The sequence below is a fragment of the Heterocephalus glaber genome, unplaced genomic scaffold (genome assembly GCF_053883595.1).
Source record: "Heterocephalus glaber isolate CG9 unplaced genomic scaffold, H.glaber_assembly_v1.0 deba00001606, whole genome shotgun sequence".
Classification (NCBI taxonomy): domain Eukaryota; kingdom Metazoa; phylum Chordata; class Mammalia; order Rodentia; family Bathyergidae; genus Heterocephalus; species Heterocephalus glaber.
The window spans coordinates 10,065,508-10,089,871 of NW_028258377.1; the positions used below are offsets into that span (position 1 = coordinate 10,065,508).

Below are 24,364 nucleotides of genomic sequence, written 5' to 3' on the forward strand. Positions count from 1 at the left end.
GCAGGACATTTATGTACATTTTGCCCCTGTTCTGAGATTTTGCAGGAGAGTGAGATAAAGGGCAGTGTGATAACCTGGTGGGGGAAATTTCAAGAAAGCCTAACTTTCAGGCTGTGGCATAGATAATACTGGCTGCTTTTATCCAGATCTACAGTGAGAATCAGTAGAAAATGGAAGAAGTAAATGATGTGAAAAGTTTGCAGTTTTATCAGAAAAGAAGATCCTGAAAAGTTGGGGCCATAGAGAGGGTGGTTGCTAAAAAGATTAGCATTACAAAGAAGCCAAGCACTTTGCATCAAGAAAACAGAAAAGATGGTTTGAAGGCATCCCAGGAATTAGCAAGACCGTAGCCTTCACAGACTCAAGGGTAGAAAATTATAAAGCTTTCATTTGAGAAGAGAGGCCTTGGACCCCCTGCTCAAGAACCACCACCTAGGAAACTGGTCCCTTGAGATTTGATTGATAGTACACAGATGTTCAGGCATTCAGAGGCCTCTACAGTCATGATTGAAGGAGGCCTGGCTACTGCTAAAGCTATCAGTAGACTTTGGCATCATCCACATGGTGGTGGTTTTACAGGTATATATGATGCAAGAGTTATGGAGCCATGGAGGTTTCAGAAGAAGGCCTGGGAGGCCAAGCAATGTGCCCCTGAGAGGACAGTGCATGATGCTGTGAGAGTGAAGGCAGAAATGTAGTGGAGATCCTAGCAAGTTGGAGGTGCCAGGGATATAGAAAAAGTCTGGCTAAGGAAAAGTCTCAGACAGTGAGCAAAACCATCCCAAGAAAGAAGCTGTGAGGGCTGCAACAAAAAATATTGTAGGGGAAGAGCTGTCCAAAGCCTTTGCTCAAAGCCTCTGTGTCACAACCTTCCATGAGTGCTGGACATGGAGCTACAGGGTTTATTGTTTGTTGTATGTTCTTCTCATTTTCAAAATTGGTTCGGCCCGATTTCTTTCTATTCCCTTATTCCTCTCCTTTGGAATGAGAATAAAGTAAGTCCCCAACAGAGGTTTCATTCTGGGAGAATGTTTATAAGTCAGATTCATTCCTAAGTCCAACAAAGTGAGTCTTATATACCTTTAAAACAAATAGACAATGTAAAGCATTAAAAAACCAAACACACACACAAATACTGTAAATAAACTATTTTTACTTTTCCATTTACCTTAAAATGATGGTACAGTACAATTCAGTGTTTTCACTCTTGTTTCCATGGTTATTGATTTGTGTTTCCTAGCAGTACCCTCCACATCAACACTGCTTCTCCTCTTGTTTCTGGACAGCCTGGACTCTGATTGAGCACTGTATTACTGTACACTGTCAAATTGTACAGTAAGCACACCACAGCACAATTGTGACTATGTCCATCAGACATATGGGCTACTTCCATGATTTGTTTGCATCTACAAATTTTCTTAATGTAAGGTGGGCTCATATCTATGAAAGTTTACAACTTGAATGTTTGTAATTTGGGCACTTACTATACTTACTCTATATCATTGTACATAAGAAGTACATAAAATTTCTTTTTCATTTTTGTAGGAGCTTAGATAAGCGTTTCCCTTGAGTCTCAAAGGAGATTTTAGACTTGAACTTTTCAGCAATGCTGGAAGAGTTAAGACTTTGATAACTCAGAGATGGACTAAATTTTGCATAATGAGATGGACGTGAGTCTTTGGATTGCCAGGGGAAGAACGTCCTAGTTTATATCTAAAATATTCCCTAAATGTCTCATGTGTTTAGGAGTTGATTTGAATCATGCAGCCAATACAGCTGACTTGCTGTTAGGAGCTGGCATCTGGTTGGAGGGGGATTGCTGGGACATTACCTGGAAGGGTGTATTCTTGTCCCCAGCTCCTCCTTTCTCTCTGTGCTTCCTGGATGCCATGAGGTGGATAGCTTTTCTCTGCCATTCCCTGCTACCACCTGTTTGTGCCTTAGAGCCAACTGATCATAAACTGAAACCATGAGCCAAAATAAACCTATCCTCCCTTAAGTTTTATCTGTTGAGTGTTTTGTCCCAATGAAGCAGTGACTAAGATGGTCTCCTTGTTCTCTTGCTATGATCTTAAATGCATTTCTTGTGCATTTGTTGGCCCTCCATGGAATACCCTGTGGTCTTTTACACATGTCCTGAAGCCCCTCATCCACTTTTCCCAGGGGGGACCTTCCTTGTGTTCCCATAATTCCCAAACCTTTTTTTTTTTTTTTTTGGTACAAGGAATTCAACCTAAAGCCTTTGGACTGAGCTATATCCCCAACTCTCCTTCCCTCCTTCCATTTCTTGTTTTCTTTTTTGAGATAAGGACTCAATAAGTTGCCCAGGCTGGACTCCAATTCACCATCCTCCTGCCTCAACCTCCCAGAGCACTGAGATTATAGGTGTATGCAACCACACCCAGCTTTATGGCCCTATATTTTATTTGTCAAACTGGAGAGAAAGAGGCCTGTGGGCTGGTCTGTCAGTCTAATAGCGGGTGAATCTGTGAAACTCTAGTAGAGTGCCTTGCATTTGCCTAACATTCAAGAAACTCTGTGAAAGTAAGGAAGAAAGGAAGAAAAGAAGGGAACAAGGAGGGAGGAAAACAGAAAAGAAAGGAAGGAAATGCAGGATAAGCATGTGCACATAGATTGACAAGGGTTTTGAGGCAAAGCTAGTAGTTGGGAGAAGCAATGGGGCCACTGTGAACCCTCAGAACATTCTTAAGGGGAAGCTGTCACACATACCCTGTGTCAGGACTTGCATCTGTGTAGGACAACAGGAGTTTAGAAAAGGCACCAGTCTTGGTCCACAAGCTTTGCCATTCATGCCCCACGAAATCCTAGACCAGTTCCTTTGCCTTTCTGAGTCTCAGCTTCCTCCTAGGAAAATGAGTGGTTAGCTGGATTTTCCAACCTCTGTCACCTATGAGAAGTTAAGTGGTGTTCTGGATCTACCAGTTCTTGAGCATTATCTCTGCCCATAGGTCAGCCCTGAGTTTTCTGCCTGTTATTCAGTCTGAGGAGCTTATGACTGGGTCGATGAATGGGCTTCCTGACCTGAGATTTCACTTAATATTGAAGCTCACTAAAGCCCTTAAAATGGCCAAACAAGCCATAGCAAATGATAAAAACGAAACAAAAAACAAAGAACTGATGGGGAATAGTCAGGAGGTGTTTTCTAAGCCATATCCATCCATTTCTCCATTAGTCTGTTCAATCAGCAACAATGATACTGGGCACTCATATAAGTCAAGAAGCCACTGAGAATGCTCTGTGCTGGATTCCCTTAAAAGCATTTGACTCAATGATTTTTCCACCCCCTCTGGCACAAATGCCAAAGCAGGGCAATCTGTGAGCAGAAAGTGAGTTATCCGAGCTCCACAAAGGCCAGAGAAGGAGATTAGATGGGTCATCTTTTCCTCTCACATCCCTCAGATGAAAGGTTATACAACAAAGCAAGTGGTCCAAATCACTGAGCTAAACATACCCAATAAAAGGGAGTGGCAGATTAAAGAAGGGCCTGCCCAGTACTTGCAACTAATGTAATTTACTCTGGAAACATTCACTATGCAAAATACATAAACCATGGGGAAATGCTTTTAAGATAATGTTAAGTGAAACATACAAGATATAGATGTGTCTTTGTAGTCTGGTTATAACTATAAAAATCAATAAAAGCATAAATCTCAGAAATATGTTCATAATGACAAATGACAGCTTAGAGATCTTTGGTAGAATTATCTTCCCTTAGAAATTATTTTCTCTTCCTTTCTGAAAAATGTCTATATTTTATTAAAATATAATTAAATATTTTATAAATACTCCTACCACAAAGGGTCATTAGAGGCCATTTAGGTCAGTGGCTCCCAAGCATGGTTTTGTTGAACATCCAGCTGGGTGCCTCAGCATCAGAGGGAAGCTCCCCAAGCACACAGGGGCTCAGGGCTACAGTCCAGAGATTCCAAACTTAGTATACATGCCAATGGACCCAGGAATCCCTACTCATTAAATTAAAAATAATAATGTTTGCCAAGTAATTCAAAGTGGAGCCAGGGTTTAGGGAGCTTGTTCTGATGTGGCCTATCGCCTTTGCAGAATGAGGAAACTAAGGCCCTAGAGAGTGATGTCACTGGCAAGCATGAGGTGACCGAAAGGGGACCAGAGCTCAGTGCCCATTTTGATATGGCACTGTGAACTCTGTGTAATTGGACAAGATTTTTATACTCTTTGTCCTTCCTAATTTGTTGTCATTTTATGAGAAGGATGCTAATTGGAGTCAAGATGCTCTTCTTGTGACCCTCTTGATTTTTTTTTTTTTTTTTTGTACCAGGAATCGAACTGGGGACCTTGCACTTGCAAGGCAGGCGGCGGAACCAATGAGCTAAATCCCCAGCCCAGCCCTCTGGATTTGAAACGTTAATATTGAGGAACTGGATAAAAGGGCTCTGATGCCTAAGGACTGGCAGTAAGGTTTCTGTTTACGTTGGGCTTCAGGGTAGAAAGAGAAACTGTATATTACCCTTTGATGAATGAAGGTGGTCTGCCTAAATGGGATGCTGGTGGGCAGGCTGGCCCTAGTCTTCTCACTAGACCACCAGTCACCCAGAGGCACTAACCTTCTGACTGAACAGATCAGGGAGAGGGAGATGGCGACGGAGAGCTCACTGCAGTCCAAGGTACTGCATCAGTTCTGAGCACGTCCCCCAATACTGATAACAGCTCCATTCAGCTGAATCTTTCCCAGCGGAAGTTTGTCAAGGCTGCCTTCTTTCTCAAGTATGTCTCACTAAGTAATAAGTACAGCAGATGCCAGGTGTTCTGGCTCCTGCAGAAAGAACTGTACCTGGGCCAGTGCTGCCTTACTTCCTGCAGTATGAACTGCTCCTGCTCGAGTTATACAAAGATGGTCGGGTGTTTGGAGATCGGCTAACTCAAGTCACTTCAAAGGAAGAAAATTGATTATTAGGATACCCAAGGACAGGTTCAGGGACAGGAAATCAATAAAAAATCAGGGCATTGTAGATGCTACCAACAATGATAGTAACAGCTCATATGGCAAAGAAAGGTTTCTTTTCCTTTTTTTCTTTCCTCTTCTCCTGCCTTGTGAGTAGAGTGTATGTGATCAGATAGCACAGAGGATTGGTGGACAACATCACCAGGCTCTAAGGGCATCCACAGAGAAGTACCTAAAAGACACACTGGACACAAGCTGGAGGACGCTGAGAGTGACGACAGAGAACTTGCAGCAGGTGTGACAGTTCACAGCAGAAAACAGAGGTTTGATTCCATGGGACAAAAAGAAAAAAAAAACAAAAAAACTTGAAGGCAGAGTGAGTGGAGAACACTAGCAAAGAAGGGCGTCCTGGATAACCTCCCGAAGTGAACACTGTCTATACTAAAAGTGGATTAGAGGAACAGCTAAGGAGTCACTTTCACTAATATCTGGACTACAAGTGGATTAGAATAGCCAAGGATTTGCTTACACTAATATCTGAACTCATTGTATTGCATCTAGTACTTTCTGATAACAGGAAAACACGTGATCTTAAATACCGCAGGCAGAAATGAAGGGGTAGACAGTAGCATTCTAAGTTATCTAATCCTTTGAGATTTATTTGAAACTGATTTATATTTTAAATCCAAATATAATAGGGTATACAACTTCCATTAGCACCTTTGCCTTCATTACTAATTCATCTAGAGATTCTTGGAGAGCGAGAATCTCTGCACTGCCCCTGTCTCTCCAGTTACCACCTCTTATTTCCTTTGAATTGACCAACTGATTTCTGACACCAGCAACCATAATTCTGCTGCACATTAACTTTATTTCCCTCAAACACTATCAACATACAAAATCTTCAGGCCCACATTTCTTTTAACTAATAGACTTTTCTTTTTAGGAATGTTTTAGATATCCAGAAAAATTGAGCAGATACTACATAGAGTTCCCATGTCTCTCCTCCCTTCATAGTTTTCCTTATTAACATCTTGGATGAGTGTTGCGCATTTGTTACAATCGCTAAACCAATATCCATACATTAAGAACATATGTCCTCAGTTTATATAATGATTCACTGTTGTACAGTTGTATGGTTGTTTTGTTTTGTTTTTATTATGTTCACAGTACATAATGACTACATTACTTGTGGGGAGTTGGTACAAGTACATAAGACATCTTAGTTCTTTTTTCATCTCCTTCCCTTCCCCTCCACCTCTTGGCCACTTTCCCATTTGAGAAAGATCTATCTCCCTAATTCCTATTATCTTTATTTAACTCTTTATTTATAATTTTGGTTTCTCATATAAGAGAAACCATGTGATATTTAAGTTTGTGTTTCATTTATTTCACTTACCATTATGGTCTCAATGTGCATCCCTTTTACCACAAATGACTCATTTATTCTTTCTGGCAGAGTAGTATTCCACTGTGTATAAATACCACATTTTCTTTATCCATTCATCTGTTGATGGATATATGGGCTGTTTCTAAGATTTACCTGTCATGAATTGTGCTCCTGTAATCTTTACTTTTTCAAAATTTTATATTGCTGGGATCACACAGTTATCATACAGAGAAGAAAAGATTCAAAAAAAATATGTGCAGAAACACATCTGAGTAAGACTGGTATCCAAGATATGTACATGTAGAACTCTTATAACTCAATAAGAATAACACAACCCAACTAAAAATGGATAAATGGTTGGATCACATACTTTTTAAAAGAAGATAATAAGTAAGCACAAGAAAAGATGTGTGAGGTCATATGTCACTAAGGAACTGCAAATAGGAAAAAATAGGCATCACTAAATAAATTTTAGAATAGTTAAAATCGAAGCACTTGATACCACCAGATGCTACCCTGAAGCAATAGCAACCTTCATCATGCTGGTGGGAATACAAACCATATAGTCACTTTTGAAGAGAGTTTCCTACAAAGCTAAAAAAGCATAGGATCTAGTAATCATGCTCCCAATAGAACTCAAAACTTATATCCACACAAAAATCTATACAAGAACAACTGCCGCAATTTTATTCATAATTATCAAGATCCAGAAATAATCAAGGTGTTCTTCACCTAAACAAAGGGATAAACTTTGATCCATTCAATGGAATATTTTTCAGTGATAAAAATAATCTATTAGGCATGAGAATATATGGAGGGAACTCAAATCCATACTGCTATGTAAGAGACATCTATTTGAAAAGGATACATATTGTGTGATTCCAATACCAACTCCATACACTGTAGAGCAGGTTAAAACTAACATATAAAATTGGCCTTGGACCACAGCTCTAGGCCCATGTTGGTGATACCCAACCAAAAGACAGAAAACAAAGGCCCCTAGACTTAGGCCAGAGCTCACAGGTGAAGTCACTATATTTGCCCCAGCAGAGAAATCTGCAGAAATTTTCTGAAGATCAAAAACATTCCTAAAAATTAGAAACCTCCACCCTGGTGGGAAAGGCTTATGTTTCACCTTCATCACTACCAGCTGCAGCATGGACATGGGTACACCCCTGAGATTATCCAAGTATTTGAAGCTGTGAGACTCAGTTGTAACCCTGCTTGGTATAAGGCTAGTTGGCCAAAGAACTGCCTTCAGTGACACTACCCCAACCCCAGGGAGCATAGCTTAGCATAAGACTCCATTTGCTAGGGGTAGATGGTAAGCATAGGCCTTAACACATTGCCAAATTGGTGAAACTTAACCCTAGGGAGATTTTAATGGCCCTCATACCTAGGCCATATACAAAGCTCCTAGAATGGCCCCAATGCCAGGCAGAGACATGTGGCACCAGTCTGACATATTAGTCTTTTATTTTGGCCAGCATCACCTGTCTAGTTGATCTTAGGCAATGAGTCCACTTAGAAGTAGGCAGCCCATAGCAGTGTGGGCTTTGGTCCTGCTGCAACACTGCACTGGTCTTGCCTGGCTGTGGGCTCAAGCTGTGACACCGCATTAGGGCATTAGTGGCTAGGATTTCCCACCACATTCCTCTCTCAATCACAGGTAACATAATACAGAGTACTGTCTGCTTGGAAGAAAAAAAGAAAGGTGCGTACAAAGTCATGGCATGGGAATCTGGTCCTTCAAAAATGACTCTTCCTAGAGCCAAGCAAAATCCTGCAGTGTTTGACTATAAGCCAGTGACTGTGGATGAGGTAACTGGGCTCATCCCAGCCAACTCCACTCCCTGACATAGGCTTGTGGGGACTCACTACCATTGTTAGGTACTCTGCCAGTTCATGCTGAACAAACCTACTACAGAACTGGGACAAACCTAGGCTTGGATTGCCCTCAAGTGCTGAAACAATATGCCAACACCTGCCTGTGGCAAATGTGGACTTACAGCACCATCTAGTGTCCACACAGTGAAAATGAATACAGGTTCAGAGGAAATTAACAACCTGGTTAGAATGCCTGGAAAGATAGGTACTAATAACACCAGATAGTAATGACTGGAATAAACATCTACTCCTTCAAGACACAAATGACATAACATCAACAAGCATCAAGAACTTTCAGGGAACCCAAGACCTCACCTAATGGTCAAAATAAGGCATCAAAAACTGACCATGTAGTAACCAATATGGGTCAACTCAAACTCATGAGCTTTAGGAAAATGCAAACACTTCAATAATCTAATGGAGAAACCTAACAGAAAGACGTAAACAATTTTAAAAAATTAAACAGAAATATTTGAATTGAAAAAATATTAAGTGAAATTAAGAATGCAATTAAAGGGATCACTAACAGGAAAAATCAAATAGAAAAGAATTAATTAGTGCAGTTAGGATATTTGAAAATATATGATTGGAAGAGGAAAAAAAGAATGAAGGGGCTGGCAGAAAATGTATGTGAATTTTGAGACAGCATTAAAAAAGCAAATATTTTGGGTTTTTTACTTTTTTTTAAAGTTTATTGGTATGCTTTAGGTATAAAATACAGTTACATTCAACATTGGGATCTTGTACCATTACATGAGTCTATTGGTTCTTATTTTTTTCCCCCTTCCCTTGCCCTCCCTTCATCCTCACTCCAACCTTTCCCTTTTTGCAAAGACTTTGTTTCCATTTTTTTCCTTTTCTCATATTTCTTCTTTTCCCTTTTTTCCTTTCCCCTACCCCTCCCACTTCCTCTGCTCCTTTAGACCTTTTCTTCCTGCTACACAATATTAATTATACACTTTTTAAATTACAATACCAAGATCTAGGAGACATTACCACAGATTTTACAAAATTTAAAAGGATATAGAAAGCATATTACAAAAATTTGTTTTGAAATAAATTAGACAACTTCTAAGAAGTACCTTGGAAGACAAATTAATGAAACTAACTCTGGAGGAAATACAAAATTTGAATAGCACCTATTAAAAAAAGTATATTCCTAGCTTGAAAACCTACCTATATGACAACAGCAGGCTCATATACATTTTAACTGATAAATTATATCAAACATTTAAAGCAGAAAAAAGAAGGAACACTTCTCCCCTCATTTTAGGAACTCAACATTATGCTAATCCTAAAACTGGATAAAGATAATAGAAGAAAAAAGTATGAACATAGATAGAAATTTGTTTAACAAAACAAACTATTAGAAGTCAGATGTGGCAGTATGTAGAAGGTGGTTTTGTTATAGGGATGGCAGTGTTGGTTCATCATTGGAAGATCCACCCCCAAAAGTCATCATTTGAACAGAGAAAAGGAAAAAGCCATATGATCCTGTCACTAGTTGGAGAAAAGGTATTGAACTAAATTCTACAGTTGTTCATGGTAAAAGCTATCAGGAGACTAGAAGTAGAACAGAACCTTCTCAACAGATTAAGGACATGTACTCCATACTTCCAGCAAGAACGCCTTATATAAATGGAGAAGGCACAATGCTTTCTCCTTAAGGTGGGGAACAAGGGCAGATATGCCTACTCTTTATCTGTCCATTAAACTTTGAAACCTAGGCCCCACCAAAATAGTCTGGCAATAAAATGACACAATTAGGATAGGATTGGCAAGGCAGAAGCAAAATCTTTATATGTAGATGAAATGATCATCTAGAGAGAAAATACTAAGAAATCTCTAGGAGCCCCTAGAGCCTGTATTTGAATTTAGCAGGATTAGAAAACACAAGGTATATATAAAAATTCAGGTCCATGTATACTTGCTATAAATGAAGAATTGGATATTGAAATTTAAAAGTTATGTAGGAGTACAAAGGACCTAGAAAAGTTAAAAAACAAAACAAAACAAAAACAGTGTTGGAAGACTTTAGTACCTAATTTTAAGACTTCTTCTAAAGCTGCAGTAATCAAGGCAGTGTTGGTGTAAGGAAAGACATACAGATCATTGGAAGAAAACAGAGAATCTAGAAATAGAACCACACATACATGGTCCACTGAGTTTTGAAAGATTATTTAACGTTAGCATTTTATAGCAGATAAACTCAATTCAAGAGCCGAGGAAGGGACAGTGTTTTCAGCAAACAGCACTAGAACACCTGGTATCTGTATATAAAAAATTAACCTCAACCCTTTATTTCCATACATGAAAATAACTTGAAGGGATCTATGAACATAAATATGAAAGTCTAAAAGTATAAAACTTTAAGAAGAAATTATAAGGGAACATGTTTATGAATTCAGGGTAGGCGAGAACTACCTAGGATACAAAAGACATGATGTATAAAAGAAAAAAATTGATAAATGAGATTCCATCAAAATTTGGAAATTTAAATGACATCATTAAAATGAAGAGTAGTCCTTAAACAGACCATATTTACAATGCATATAACCTATGAGCAGAATATATAAAGAATTCTTAGAGCTCATTAATAGACAGCCCAATTAAAATGTAGATGTAAGAAGATGATAAATAGCCAGTATAGCACAAGGAATGGTGTGCAATTCTAGAATCAGAAAAATACTAATCAGTACAATAACAAAATTGAATTATACACTCACTAGGGAGATGAAGTTAAAAGTTTTAAAAGTCTTGTCATGACTTTTTCTTTTTGTTGGAATCTCCCCCTTTGCGTTTAATTTGTCACATCCAATGGGTTCATTCTGCTGAGTTTCCTCGGGTTGTGATCCTCATTGTCTTTTCCTAGGGTTTTGTCTAAAATTTTTTGGTGTGCAGGTTTGATATTCATGAAGTTCCTGAGATGCTCTTTATCATGAAAGTATCTTATTTCTCCATCAATTTTGAAAGATAGTTTTGCAGGGTACATCAATCTGGGTTGGAGGCTGTTTTCCTTTAGGGCTTGAAATACATCACTCCAAGCTCTTCTTGCCTTGAGGGTTTGCATTGAGAAGTCTGCTGTGATTCTGATGGGCTTTCCTTTGTATGTGATTTGTTTCTTTTCTCTCACTGCTTGTAGAATTTTGTTCTTCTGTTGGATTTCTGGAATCCTAACTATTACATGCCTATGTGTAGATTTTTTTTGATTAAGGCAAGCTGGAGCCCTATATGCCTCACTTATCTGTATGTCAAGTTCTTTTCCCCTCTTTGGGAAGTTTTCTGCCATCACTTCTGTGAACAGTTTTTTTTATGTCATCTGCACTCTCTCCTCTTTCTTCATTGACTCCAATCAGTCTTATGTTATTCTTCTTTGCATCATCTAGCAGCTGCTGGATTGATTTCTCTTGTTCCCTTACAATTTTAAAGCAAGTTTTCTTTTCCTGGTCACTAATTGCAATCTTATTTTCTATATGTGAAATTCTATCCTCACATTGGCTCATTCTGCTGCGCAGACTTTCCATGGAGTTTTTAATCTCCTGGAAATCTATTTGCATCTGTTTTCTGGATTCCATTTGTTTCCTATGTTGGGATCCCATCATGTTCCTCAGATCCTGTATTTTTTTATCTGTGTCCTCTCTAGATTTATTAATCATGTCTTGCACCATGAGCACAATCTTTGCTGTTAGCTGAGTAATTATTTCTGATTTCATTTTTCCCAGATCCTCTTTTGTTGCCAGTTCAGGGAGTCCAGGTAGTTCAGTATCAGATTGTTCCATCTCATTTCCCTTTGGAGTTACTGTAGGTGATCCAGAAGTCTGTTTTTGAGGCTTGTTTATGTGTCTTCTCATTTCTACGGTGTGGGGGGGTGCTTCTGGCACCCAAGCGGCTCACTTTCTCTGTCCTAGGAGCTTGGGATGGCAGCTGGGGAGCTTCCTTCCAGGTGCTGGGACCAGCTCAGTTTCTCTGCCCTAGGAGCTTGGGATGTGTGGGGGGCCTTGCCCCCCCCCCCCGCTAGAACTCTTGAGTGCCTTTTATGGGCATGTCTGGGCCTGCAGCAAGTCTACCCGGCAACAAGGAAGTAGCCCCAGTACCCTCCCCTTGCTCCTCCCCTCTAGCCTTACGGTATATATGCTGTAGCAGCTTCTGCAATAAACGAGACTTGATCAGAAACCTGTCTTGTCTCCATCTCTCGTGTCTCTTGTCTCTTGTCATTCTCACTCCCCCTCTAGGGTCTCCGTTGACTTACCCGCGGGCCGGGACATAGGAGGAAGGGAGGGATAGACCAAGGTTGATCAGTGGGTACGAAGTTATTGATAGGAGTAGCATGGACTGATTTCCTATTGCAATGTAATGTAACACATATTTCAAAAAGCTAGAGGAAAGGATTCTGAATATTTCACCATAAAGAGTTCACAAATGCTTGAGAAGATATGTTTACCCTGATTTAAACATTACACAATATACAAATGTATTGAAATGTCATATGGTATACCAAATATGTACGGCTTATATGTTTCTATGCACTAGTTAAAAATAAATTAAAAATAATGCAAAAAGGAAAGAAATTTCACTGTTCAATATGGACAAATGTTCTTACAAACTTTGTAAGACAGTACATTAACTCCATCAGAACATTATAAAAACTGTAAAGGTGAAAAGAATCAATTTTTTACTCCCTCTAATTGAGGCCGTCCTTCTACAGAAAACAGAGCCTCCCACCTTGTTGTTTGACCCCAGTTCTTCTTTATGCAGGCTCTCTCACTTCTCCTCAGAGCCTACCTCCAATCCTCCCAATACCCATCAATACAGAGACTATCAGATAACTGTCTCTCTCATTTCTAGCTCAACTTACCCTGCTCTTTACACAGACTAAAAATGATCATTATTTGCTAAGCCAAAACTTTTCCTGTCTCCAACAGGAATTCTATCATCAAGTAATAAACCAGCATTTTTTCTCCTCCCCTGTACACTAATATTTATCAAGCTCTTAATGCCCTACATTACCCCCAGACACTTTACATACATCATTTAGTCCTTCCACCTTTGTGAGCAGATAGAGAGAGTTCTTTGAGCTCCTAAAGTAGAAGCTGAATGTTACACAGCTCAAGATGAAAGGAGACAAGATTTGGACTCAGTACTCTTTAACTCAGGAACACACAAATATAACGCCACCTCCTTCTAAACCTTTTGACATGCCCACCCATTCTTCCCAGTTTTGAGGCCTTTATGTGCTATTCCTTCTGCCTAGAAAGATCTTCTGTGTCCTTGTAGTGTCTCTGGCATGAACTATGGTAAGTAAGGCAGGGAAAAAAAGGTGGGAAAGTACTAAAAAACTTACAGTACGAGGCAGGATACAGATCATCATGGAAAAGGTGGGGAGTTGAAGACTATTCTAAAGGTGATGGGAAGCCATTATACAGAAGCAATCTCTAACTTCACATCTTCAACTCTCTGTATGGCTGGCACCTGGAGAAAGATTACAGAAAGCACAAGTGTAATCAAGGGGATAGGGCACTGCTGTGGCCAGGACCAAGCAGACTAAAGTGGCACAGAGAGGAAGGAGAGAAGTGGGAGAATTTGTAAAACAGCCATAATTACAAAGAGGTGAAAGCAACACCCTTCAACTTTAAGTGGTATGGCAGGCATGTGGATGGTGTGCCCTGTTGGAAAATTTAGCAGTCAGCCTAAGTCAGTAGAGCATTAGTGCTGCCTGGCAAACAGTAGGTACTTAATACACATTCATTGCTTTCCCTTTCTACTCACTCCAAAGGTCAGAGGGTGGGGTTGTTGCCTTTCTGAAGTGTTGTCTAGTGCTCACCTGCCTCTTGTTCTATATCTTACCTACCAGTAGCAGAATGGTGGGAGAGGCTGATTTGAAAAGTACCATGAGGGCCACCACTCTGTTCAATTCAGCTCACCTGACACTTGTTGAGACCTGCTGCATTACCAGGGCCAGTCTTAAAGTAGCTTTCCCATTGTCTTGAAATTGGGGGTCACGTTTTGTATTTTAAGGATTTTAAATGTGGGCTGCATTGAAGTGAATTATAGACCTCGATTGAAATTCAACTTGGTTATGAGACAGGAGTAAGAGATTAGTACCCACTGACAAGAATCAAGCAGAATTTGAGTTGAAAGACAGGAAGGGATACTAAATTTTAGCAGTAGAAGGTCTAGAACTCAAAAATGGGATGCACAAAGTTAGAGCTAGAGGCCCTTTGGTAACATGTAGGCTTCAAATACTGGCGATTGCTGCAGACAAACTTGATCGTTTCTCCATTTGCTAGTGTGTTCTTTGGTTATCTGGAAACTCAGAACACTGATCTTGGTATTTTTATTGCAAAAGCAGGGGACTCACTCAAGTTCACAAAAAGAACTCATTGTAGGTCTACACCAAGGACACTAGTGTCTGCTTTCTATCCTTTCTATCTGGTGATCTTCTATCTAGGCTGTATGACCACCAACCTCACTTCGTAAGATATGAGTAAGCTTTCAGTAGGACATTTCAGGATGTGAGAGAGGAATGAATGGAGGGACTGAAACTGTTGGGACAGGAAGAAGAGTAAGCAAATTGCAATATATGAACGTCATACTTGGGTAAGTCTGGGAAAGGAAAGATAAGGACCATGAGGGAAGCACCAGGGTTCACCAGGAGGTCTGTGAGAAGTACCCCAGGAAGGTCCTGGCAGCCACTTGGGGCAGTGGGAGGGAGGCCAAGCTTGGAGCACAGGAGCAGCCACAGGCACCACCAGCAAGAGTTTCTAGTCTGTCAGTCATTTGCTTATTTCTAGTGGCTGCACTGAAGCATTCCTCGTCTCAGTGCACATTAGGTGTTTTTATTCATTTTGGCACAAATTGATTTCATACTTTTCTGATGTAAATTAGTTTGGAGTATTCTGAGAAGTAAACTATCTTTCAAATTCAGTTTTCAGTGTTCTAATATATTAGTCTTTGCCACTAATAGCTCTAATGTGACTAAGAATAAATCATCATAAAATTGAAAAAATAGATTGTTTTCCCCAAAACAGAAAAGAACAAGGAACCAAATTATAGTTCCCTAATTGGTCTGTTTGTATAGTCATACCTGCTAGGAATATTGTATGATATACAATTGTATTATATATGTATATACACATATATAAGTACATACACTCATTGTATCTATATGAATTATGAGAAGAAAAAGATCACTGGAAGAAATATTGAGTGTAACTCTAAACTTCATGATTATGATAGCTTGTCTAGATCATACTAAGTTGCTGAGAATATCCTCTAGTCTTATATCTCAAGAAAGAGTGCACTTCCAGAATTGAGGTTATCATTCACAGGGTAGTTCAAAGTCCACTGGGTGGAAAGTGGAGACTGCAGCCCTTTTGTAAGCCTGAGCACATGTCTCTTCTCTCAACTAAAGGGACAGACTGGGTACATGAAGAAAAACAGGTTTCAAATATTCCCTCCTCCAGTGATTAGGGGATAGCTACCTGAAGGTAGATGTAGACCTCACATCCAAACTAGATGACAAGTGTCGTAATCAACTAGTGACGTTGGCTGTGAACCAGAAGACAGTAGTTTATTTGACTTTCCTGTACCCTATAATCACTATAGGATCAGCCTTGAAGATCTCCATATAAGAGAAGAATGTACTATTTATGAGCCTGGGAAGTTATACAGACCTAGTTTGCAATCCTGGCTCTGCGTTGTACTAGTTGTGCAACTGCTTCAATTGTGGAAGCTCTATGGAGGATGAATAATAATTGTCTCTACTTCCTAAGTTTATTGTGAGGATGAAATGACATGACATTAAATGATTATAATGTGGCTTGCCACATCTTAAATGCTCAAAACTTGTATCTGCTGTTGTTGATATGTTAAAACACGACATTAATTATACTAACATCAGTGCATAATTTCTTCAGGTTTCTTTCTTAATGTAGTTCCAGAGCTGCCTCATCTGTGTACATAGGCTGAGCACTGGGGATGTTGTAACATACCTCATGAGAGGAAAGAACTCGAAGTCTAAATAAATTACTTCCAGAGGTGCATGAGAAAAGTTTGAAAGGGATGCAGTGATAAATCAAAGAAACAGGAGAGAAGCCACCTTTGCTCTGAAGATCACTAAACACTTCCTTGAGAGAAATTGCAGGCTCTTGGAGTGAATTTACCCAATGTGTAAGGAAGAAAAACTTTTAGGTTAAGCTAACAACAAAGGTGAGAATCCTGGTGCCTTACCTTTGCCACTGAGGGGCAATTGAGTCAGGAAGCTGGAAACAGTACTGGGCCATGGCACAAATACTCAGATGGTGAAATTATTTACTAATAATGCCTTTGTCCCCTATACCATTTGTTACCTTCAAACAGAAGTAGTTTTAGCAGAACAAAGGACACTTCTGATTTAGGTCTGGGGGGAGGCCTAGCAGTGTTTTCACCTGGTCATATGTTTTTGTGAAATTTGAAAAACTAAATTTTTTTTACCACAATTTGTTAGAATTGTTGTTTCTTTCCATGTCAACTTCCTTTCTATCAATTTTCATGTTGTTTTCAGTGGTTCTAGGGTAAGGATTTTTTTGGATGTGGTTCAGAGGGAGTTGACTACTGAATACTTCTAGTTTGGGTTAGGAGAAATATGTTTATGAGGTTTGCTTGTTCTCAGAGCCACATGGAGTAAGAATGGTACTCAGGGACACTGCCACTGTGCTCTGCCAGGCCACCTGGTCTCGTCTCGTGGCGACAAAGGGGTAGCATATTCGGTAAGTACTGCTTTGGGGGCCTGGCACTGGAAGCAGAAGGATAGTGAACAAGAAGCAGGCTTACAAGGTGAAGTTAGACCTGATCCAGGTAAGCGTCATCAGATGTCTATAATTCTAAGCAGAGGATTTTGGTTCTTATTTTCACATTAGAATGAAAATTTTCCCTTGTCAGGAACATACCCAAAATGTAATTATAATTATATCATATATGATTTTTCTTCTTCTGAGTAGAAGTGGGTGAAACAGATTTTATAGGAAAGCCTATGTTTATAGAGCCTGACACTGTGCTACAAGGGAGGAAATCTTTGTGTAAAGTCATATGTTTTGTGTATTCTAATCAGAATAAAAATACTTTTTAAAAAAATACCAACTATGTTAGTACTATGCTGATTTGTCATTTTATGTTTTCTACAAAAATAATGTAAAACAGTCATCTGTATGAAAAGGTAGATTGTTTTTGAGATTTGAATTTAATTTGATTTATTTACATACCTATTTATTGGTACTGGGGATTGAACCCAGGGCCTTCACATTGAGCTACATACCCAGACTTTTTCATTTTTTGAGATCTGGCTATGATTTTTTGAGATCTTGCTAAGTTATCTAGGTGAGACTTGAATTTGTGATCCTCCTGCCACAGTCTCCGAGAGTGCTGGGATTACAGTGTGTCACACCATGCCCAATTCAAAGAGTTAAATTATTAAAGATTTGTGTCAAATAGTTAATAAAAGTAATGTATTTTGATGGATTGTATTTTTTAAATTTGTAACTTGTTCAGACTTCTTTCATTTTCAGTAGAGAAATTAGATATTCATATCTAATATCATATCCACATTTTTCCTTTTTCTTAAGGAAGACTTTTCAATTATATACGTTTAGGTCCCGGAAGACCTGGACTGACCCCTGCCCAGAGACTGCCTTTTCTGTGGACCTACCCCTTGCTCCATTTCCTCCTTCCCCAAATAATCTGCAGAGGCCCTTAATAACTTTTTCATTATAAACATCAAGGTGAGGGATGCTCTTTTGTGCCATGTCTATGTTCTCCAGTTTCCCCTCTCCTTGTCATTTCTTCATTTCTCATTGCTTTGCTCTACCATCTCTCTGTGTGCTGGTTGTTTTTCTTCTCTGCTGTCTGTCTGTGTCTCCTGCTCAGGCTTCCAATCAGTGGATAGAAACTTCAAGTGGCTCTTAAACTCACTTAGAGTATCTCCAGAAAGATTACATAAATGTTTTGACATTTGCTGGGTGCTGCCTTTTCTCTAATTTTTTTTATTTTTCTCTTTATGCAGATACTTTTCCCTCAGCCACCCCTCAATCTTCCTAGCAGACAGAATTGTGTTTTTTAGGCAGATATGTACTCAGGGGAGAGAGGTACCTTTGTACACACCAGAGGTGGGTGGTTTAATTCAGCCCAGTATCCCCAGTCCTCTGGCTGACAATTGCTCTATGCATGGGCATATGCCCTAGTTCTGGCCAGTGAGGCTAAGGGGGAATCTTCTGGGGGGAATTTCTAAGAAAGATTTTTCTTTCACAATAAAGGAAAATTGCAGGAGTAAGTTCTCCTTTTGCCACTCCTGCCCTTGTACCATGGGTGGCAACCTGTTACCTGAGGGTAGGTTGCCTGAAGATTCATCAAACATCTTTTTCACCCACAATGGAAGAACAAAATCATTTTACCCTGGAAACATAGAGCCTTGACATTGCTAACGCTCTGAACCACCCTATAATCTCTCGCCTAAAGATTTTTTGTATTTGTAAACAACTATCCTTTAAAGATGTAAGCTGCTTTTAGTCTGGTTTTCTGTTACTTGCAGCTTAACGTAATCCAAATAACTACAAGCATCTAGTACAAATTCTTGAATTAGACTAAAGTTACTTCCAGCATAGCTCCATCTTTTATAATCCTTACTTTGGAGGACCTGTTATTCCCATTTAGGAAACTAGCCACCCTGCTGATGCAGCCAGGATACACAGTGAGTACACAAACCCTGGGTTAGTCATAGAAAACGCAAATAACTTAGATGAAAGGTAAGCCTCATTGCCATAGTGGTGACATTCTCTACCACTTTTTTGTATTTCCTATCTAACAGAGGGCACTATCAAAGTTATTGGGCAGATTTATCTAGGATAAGTTTGGGATCAAGAAGACCTTTACTGCTCCTGATTTTCCAAATAAAGTCATTAGCTTAAAGTGATTCAAGGCGCAAAGGCTAAACTTCAGGCTAGGTGGATAAATACAACATGTAGAAGAGAAAACATCTAAACTTGGGTCCTTCGGTTAGAACCAAACTGCCTAGAAACAATCACTAAATTTACAAAGAAGCTCTATTGCCAAAGATAGCTCTTGGCTGGCTGACATTAGCATATATACCTAATTCCCAATGCACTCCTTCGACTTTGGAATTTGTGGTGTTAGGAAGAAGACAGCAAAAGGTGCACATCCCCAGAGAGTATACACATCATCACCCAACAAGCCTCAGGTGTGGCCATAGAGGAAATCAGAATAGAAGCTCCATTCCAGAAAATTCAGTAGAGCAATGTCAAGTCCACTGGCCCATCCCACTGCTGGGCACAAGGGCCTCTCCAGTTCTGCCCAGCAGCCATAGCTACTGTGCATCACTTCCTTTGTCTCCATGTAAAATAGAATTATTGATCTATTCCTTTTTTTTACCATTGACTACTGATGGTTTAGAATTTTTAATGATTTTTTCAGTCATAAGAAGAAGTAGATTTGCTGTGAATTAGTGGAGTTCCAGTGTCTGGGCCCCTCACTTCCATGGGCCCTTTCAGCTTAGTGTGCTCTCATTTGTGTTGGGGACACAAGGCACAGCTGCAGGACACAGAGAACCTCCCCACCTGGGGTCTAATGCTCCACTCCTGGTGTGGTACTGGTGCAGAATCAGTGGGCTATCATTTCTGCCTGCCTGGTTGTCTCAAGCAGACATGGAGCCCACTCTCGAGGCCAAAAGACTCTGAGTTAGGCCACCCTGTGGGTGGATAGGAAGAGCCAAAGGGAGCCAGTGTTTCTGCCAAACAAAGATCCTCAGAGTTGAACAATTTCCTCAATGCAATAGTTTACTGAGTATTTACCACAGTCACAGGAAGACAAAGGAGAGCTCACCTATGGCATAAGCTGGAAGCTGGAGGTGGTGCTGATGGTGCAGGATCTTTCTTTCACCTGGCCAACATGCAGTGAGAACACAGGGGCCCAGTGGCAGCACTGGAACTCACAGCAATCTGGAGCCCAGTATAGCTGGGGAGCCAAATGGAGTGTTCTAGAAGAGCAGAGTGATGGTCACAGACAGTTGTGGAGCTCAGAGCTCTAGTGACAGCTCTGTGAAGAGCAGTGCCCAGGGTAAAGTCCACAAGCATGGAGCCAGAGAATGAGGGGGAAAGTGGACGAAGGTTTTATGTCTTATGCTGTGCGAAACTTGGTACAAATATGTGCTAATCTCATAGTAGTGTACAAACAGCATGTGCTAATCCCATGGTGGTAAAAATATGTTCTTCTCTATGGTAAAAATGTATTTATAGAAAATCCACACAGGCCGTATGGTTATCACACCATATGTTTGCCACAAAAGTTATCACAAAGCCACATAGGTTGTATGGTAATCACATAGATCACAAGCTAATTTAGACTGAAAGTAAGTTTGAAACCCAGACAAAAGCATAAGATGGCTTCTATTATACTCCTCACCTCATTGGTCCTCAGGGGTATTTGCCTCTCCTGAACCACATCTTACCATCTGGAGTGTAGCTTCAACCCAAGGGAGAAAGATCTGAATGGAAGGCTACTTTGCTCTCTGCTTGGTGGCTAAAATAAGCCAGGATTCACTACCTAATCACCCCCTGGGCCCAGGATGAGAGTGGTAGGGAAGGAGAGAGGGAGCGGCAGGTGTGAAGAACCAGGTTGACTGGCTGACATGGAGGCTGCAATCTGGCCCATGTCCTGTGAGATCCAGGGCCTGGCATTCTCCTAGCGTTTGTCCCAAGGCAGAAAGGTCTATCTGGACAAGAAAATGCAACAAACATGAACAACTATGATCTTCAAAACAAAACTAGTTGTGAAGTTGAAAGAATGTTCTATACTTTCAATTAAAAAATAAGATAAAGATTATACTTTATATTCTCTCTACAGAAATATGAAGATATGATCAAAGAATATACACACCAAAATGTAGGAAAAGTGATGAGTCAGGCATTTAAATTAACAATAAATCTTATTATAAATTTTTTTTCTAGATTTCTTGACGTTTGTGGTATTTATTATCTTTTTAAAATATATAATTTCTTGTGATTTGTTTCCTCATTCTAAGTAAATATCCTTGTTATGTGCCCAATTTTGTGTTTATAATTTAGTAGTATTTTAAGAAAATTGTGTAAGCATTAGGCTCCACAAAATCCAGATCTCTCTGGCCTTATGTCAGCAGACAGTTCATATCTGAAGGGACAGTTTGCCCCTACACAGAGATCCTGGTTGACTACAAAAAGTGTAAGAATTTCATGCATGTATCAGGAGTGCTGACATATAAGTACAGGAAATGGGTGTGTTAAGTGTGGGCAATCAAAAACATGGGCTGGTGAACACTAGTGCTTGCTTCATTTCCCCTCTCTCCAGTTTTATTTGGTTATTTGCTTTTCCCCGCAGCACACATAGTAAACCATCTCTGTCCCTCAAGTCCCAGAAAAGATTCCAATTAGTTAGCAAAGAGCTACATGGCAGGTCTTTGGCAACTGCTATGGTCAAGAGGGATCACATAAAGTGTCTTTGTTGAGGGAAGGGTGGAGGGGGTGAAGGGCACACAGGTAATGGGGAAAAAAATAAGAACCAAGATACATCATGTGCAGGTATAAGCACCCAATGATAAATATAAATGTATTGTATACCTAAAATGTACCAATAAAAGAATTTAAGGGGAAAAAAGTGGCTTTGTTGAGCTAAGAGACAAGAAGGATTTTTATTCTATGCTTTAAGGAGAGTTCCCTCTCCTGGATGTCAAAAGGGAAGTTCTTCTGCTTCTGCCTGGTAGTCATTGCTGTACCACAGAATGGAACAGCACTAGGGTAAATCTGATACAGTGGATGACAGTATAGATACTGAAGAAAAAAACATAATGTTGTCCAAGCCAACCCTAAATCCTGCCTTACCTCCTGACGTTGCTATGTAAGATCAGTCATTTCCTTTACGTGTGTGTCAGGAGCTGGGAGCAGGGATATACTGGGGATTGAAACCAGGGCCTTTGCACCGAATGATATCCCCAGACTTTTTTTTTTTTTTTTGAGGTAGGGTTTTGCCAAGTCACTGATTTGCCCAGACTGAGTTTGAACTTGCAGTATTCTTGCCTCAATCCCTCAGAGCCCTGGGATTACAGGTGTGCGACACCATGCCTGGCTCTTTCCTATTTTTTTTATTTTTATTGAGTTTATTGGTGCATTTAGGTATACCTTATGATCACATTCATCATTGAGAATTTGTACCTGTAGATGATATATCTTGATTCTTATTTTTTCCCATTTTAAAATCATTTGGAGTTAATATTTCTTGCATTTAAAAGCATCTTTTATGATAGAGCACGCAGCTTAAAAATTCAGTATATCAAGATTCTTGCAGTTTTTTTCTTCAAATTGTACCATTTACAAATTTTATAATCTCCATTCAAAGCATGTTTAGCTAAATTAAACTCTTTCTCTCACTGTTTTACCATTTATGATAATGCTGCTTTTAAAACTTGAAGCTTTGAAAGCATATGCAGTTCTCTGTGCCTTGATAATACTTGATATAGTGTTCATAGTTTATTTCACACACTATCTTTTTGGTCTTTGTAAAAATAACATTCCAACTGTCATTTTTTTATAGCAAATCAAACTGCTACACAATTTCAAACATATTTGAATAAAAAATATCTTGCTTCCTGAAATACTAGAATCTGTTTTTAACTATTTTTTTTAATATTCTAGAGAAAGAAAGCTGGCTCCATCATTGTTTCCATAAATACAACTGCATTTGGTAAGAGATTTAAGCAATTCACCATGTAGCTAATCATCAGTTTCCTTTAAATTCTTTCTGCAAAATGCCAATACAAAATTCTGAAAAATTACTATGTTCCCAGATAATCTGGGATAGAAACAGGGAGCCAAGACTGAAGTGACCACTAAGGTAGTGTGAAAGAGATGAAAGCAAACTGCTTTCTCCATAATCGTAGTTAAGTCTTAAGATTTGGGTCCAATTGTATGGATTAGAACATCTAGGTCCTGCCTGCCTAAGCCCACCGGAAAAGGTGGTATGTTCATCTTCTCCTTGAAAATGGTCCCCCCATCACCCCCCTCATCTATACTACCTCAACCTCCATCTTGACAGCACTCAGTGCTAGAGTTATACTGTATTCTCTGACAGCCAAGAGATCCTACTTCATGTCTTCTTGAGATTTCTTCCTTGCCCACTAAATCCATTATTGTTTTGTTTCATCCCAACCCCTGCCTCATATAAGAAAGTAGGAAAGTAATCCCTTTTCTCTCTAGACAAAGCAAAGCTGGAATGTTCAGACAAAGCTATTGGCTCTAGTTGCTCATTTACAGTATGTACAGTTACAAAGTTGGCTTCTACTTTATGTGCACTATTTTTATATGCTGTGTTATCCTTAATATTTTAGTAAATATTTCTTCTTTGCGATCTTAAATATTTTTCTAAAACAGAAATCTATCAAAGGATTGTATCATTATTTAACTACCTCCACATTTGTTATAGATTGTAATTTTATAATATGCATATATGTGCACAAATCTTTGTCTTAATTTCTATTTTCCTAACATCTACACCAGAGAGTACATTTCATGTTTCAGAAGTTATGTACTCGTCACAATTCTGGAGTCTCCAAACAGGGACTTGAATCTATTAAAAATGACTTTAGACAAGTAGATAATTTCTCCAAGCCCCAGGTTTTCTTTAATCTTAAAACAGATAAATAGCAGTCTTTAATTTGTAAGGTTGTTACAAGTAAACAAAATGATGCATGTGTTAGAACCACTTGCTACACAGCTGCACTCAAAATGACATAATAATTATTATAGCAGAATTGGAGATATATATGTAGGTATGTATCTTGAGAATTTGAAAAATACAGAATAGTACAGAGATAAAATATTTAGGCAGAAAATTAAACTCTTACGACCCAGACAACTGTTAACTGCTGCTTCTGCTTCAAGACACCAGACCCCACAACTCCTCCCAGTAAGTAATGTTCTGTTTTGTGTGTGTGTGGTATCTGGGATCAAACTCAGGACTTTGCACTTTCGAGACAGGCGCGGTGCCACTGAGCTAAATCCCCAGCCCAGTAATGTTCTATATTTGCTTGTAACCACAAGATGTTTCTGTTAACCACAGTGTAAGTAACCACAGGA

General features: G+C 39.4%; 1 long non-coding RNA gene across 1 annotated transcript in view; it reads right to left on the bottom strand.

Moving 5' to 3' along the window:
- The window catches only part of LOC110344441 (uncharacterized), a 261,618-nt gene that overhangs the window by 167,587 nt on the left and 69,667 nt on the right, over positions 1-24,364 (bottom strand). The window contains exon 2 of the long non-coding RNA XR_015444738.1: positions 13,558-13,685. This is a non-coding gene — a long non-coding RNA (uncharacterized LOC110344441). The remainder of the gene's footprint in view (positions 1-13,557; positions 13,686-24,364) is intronic.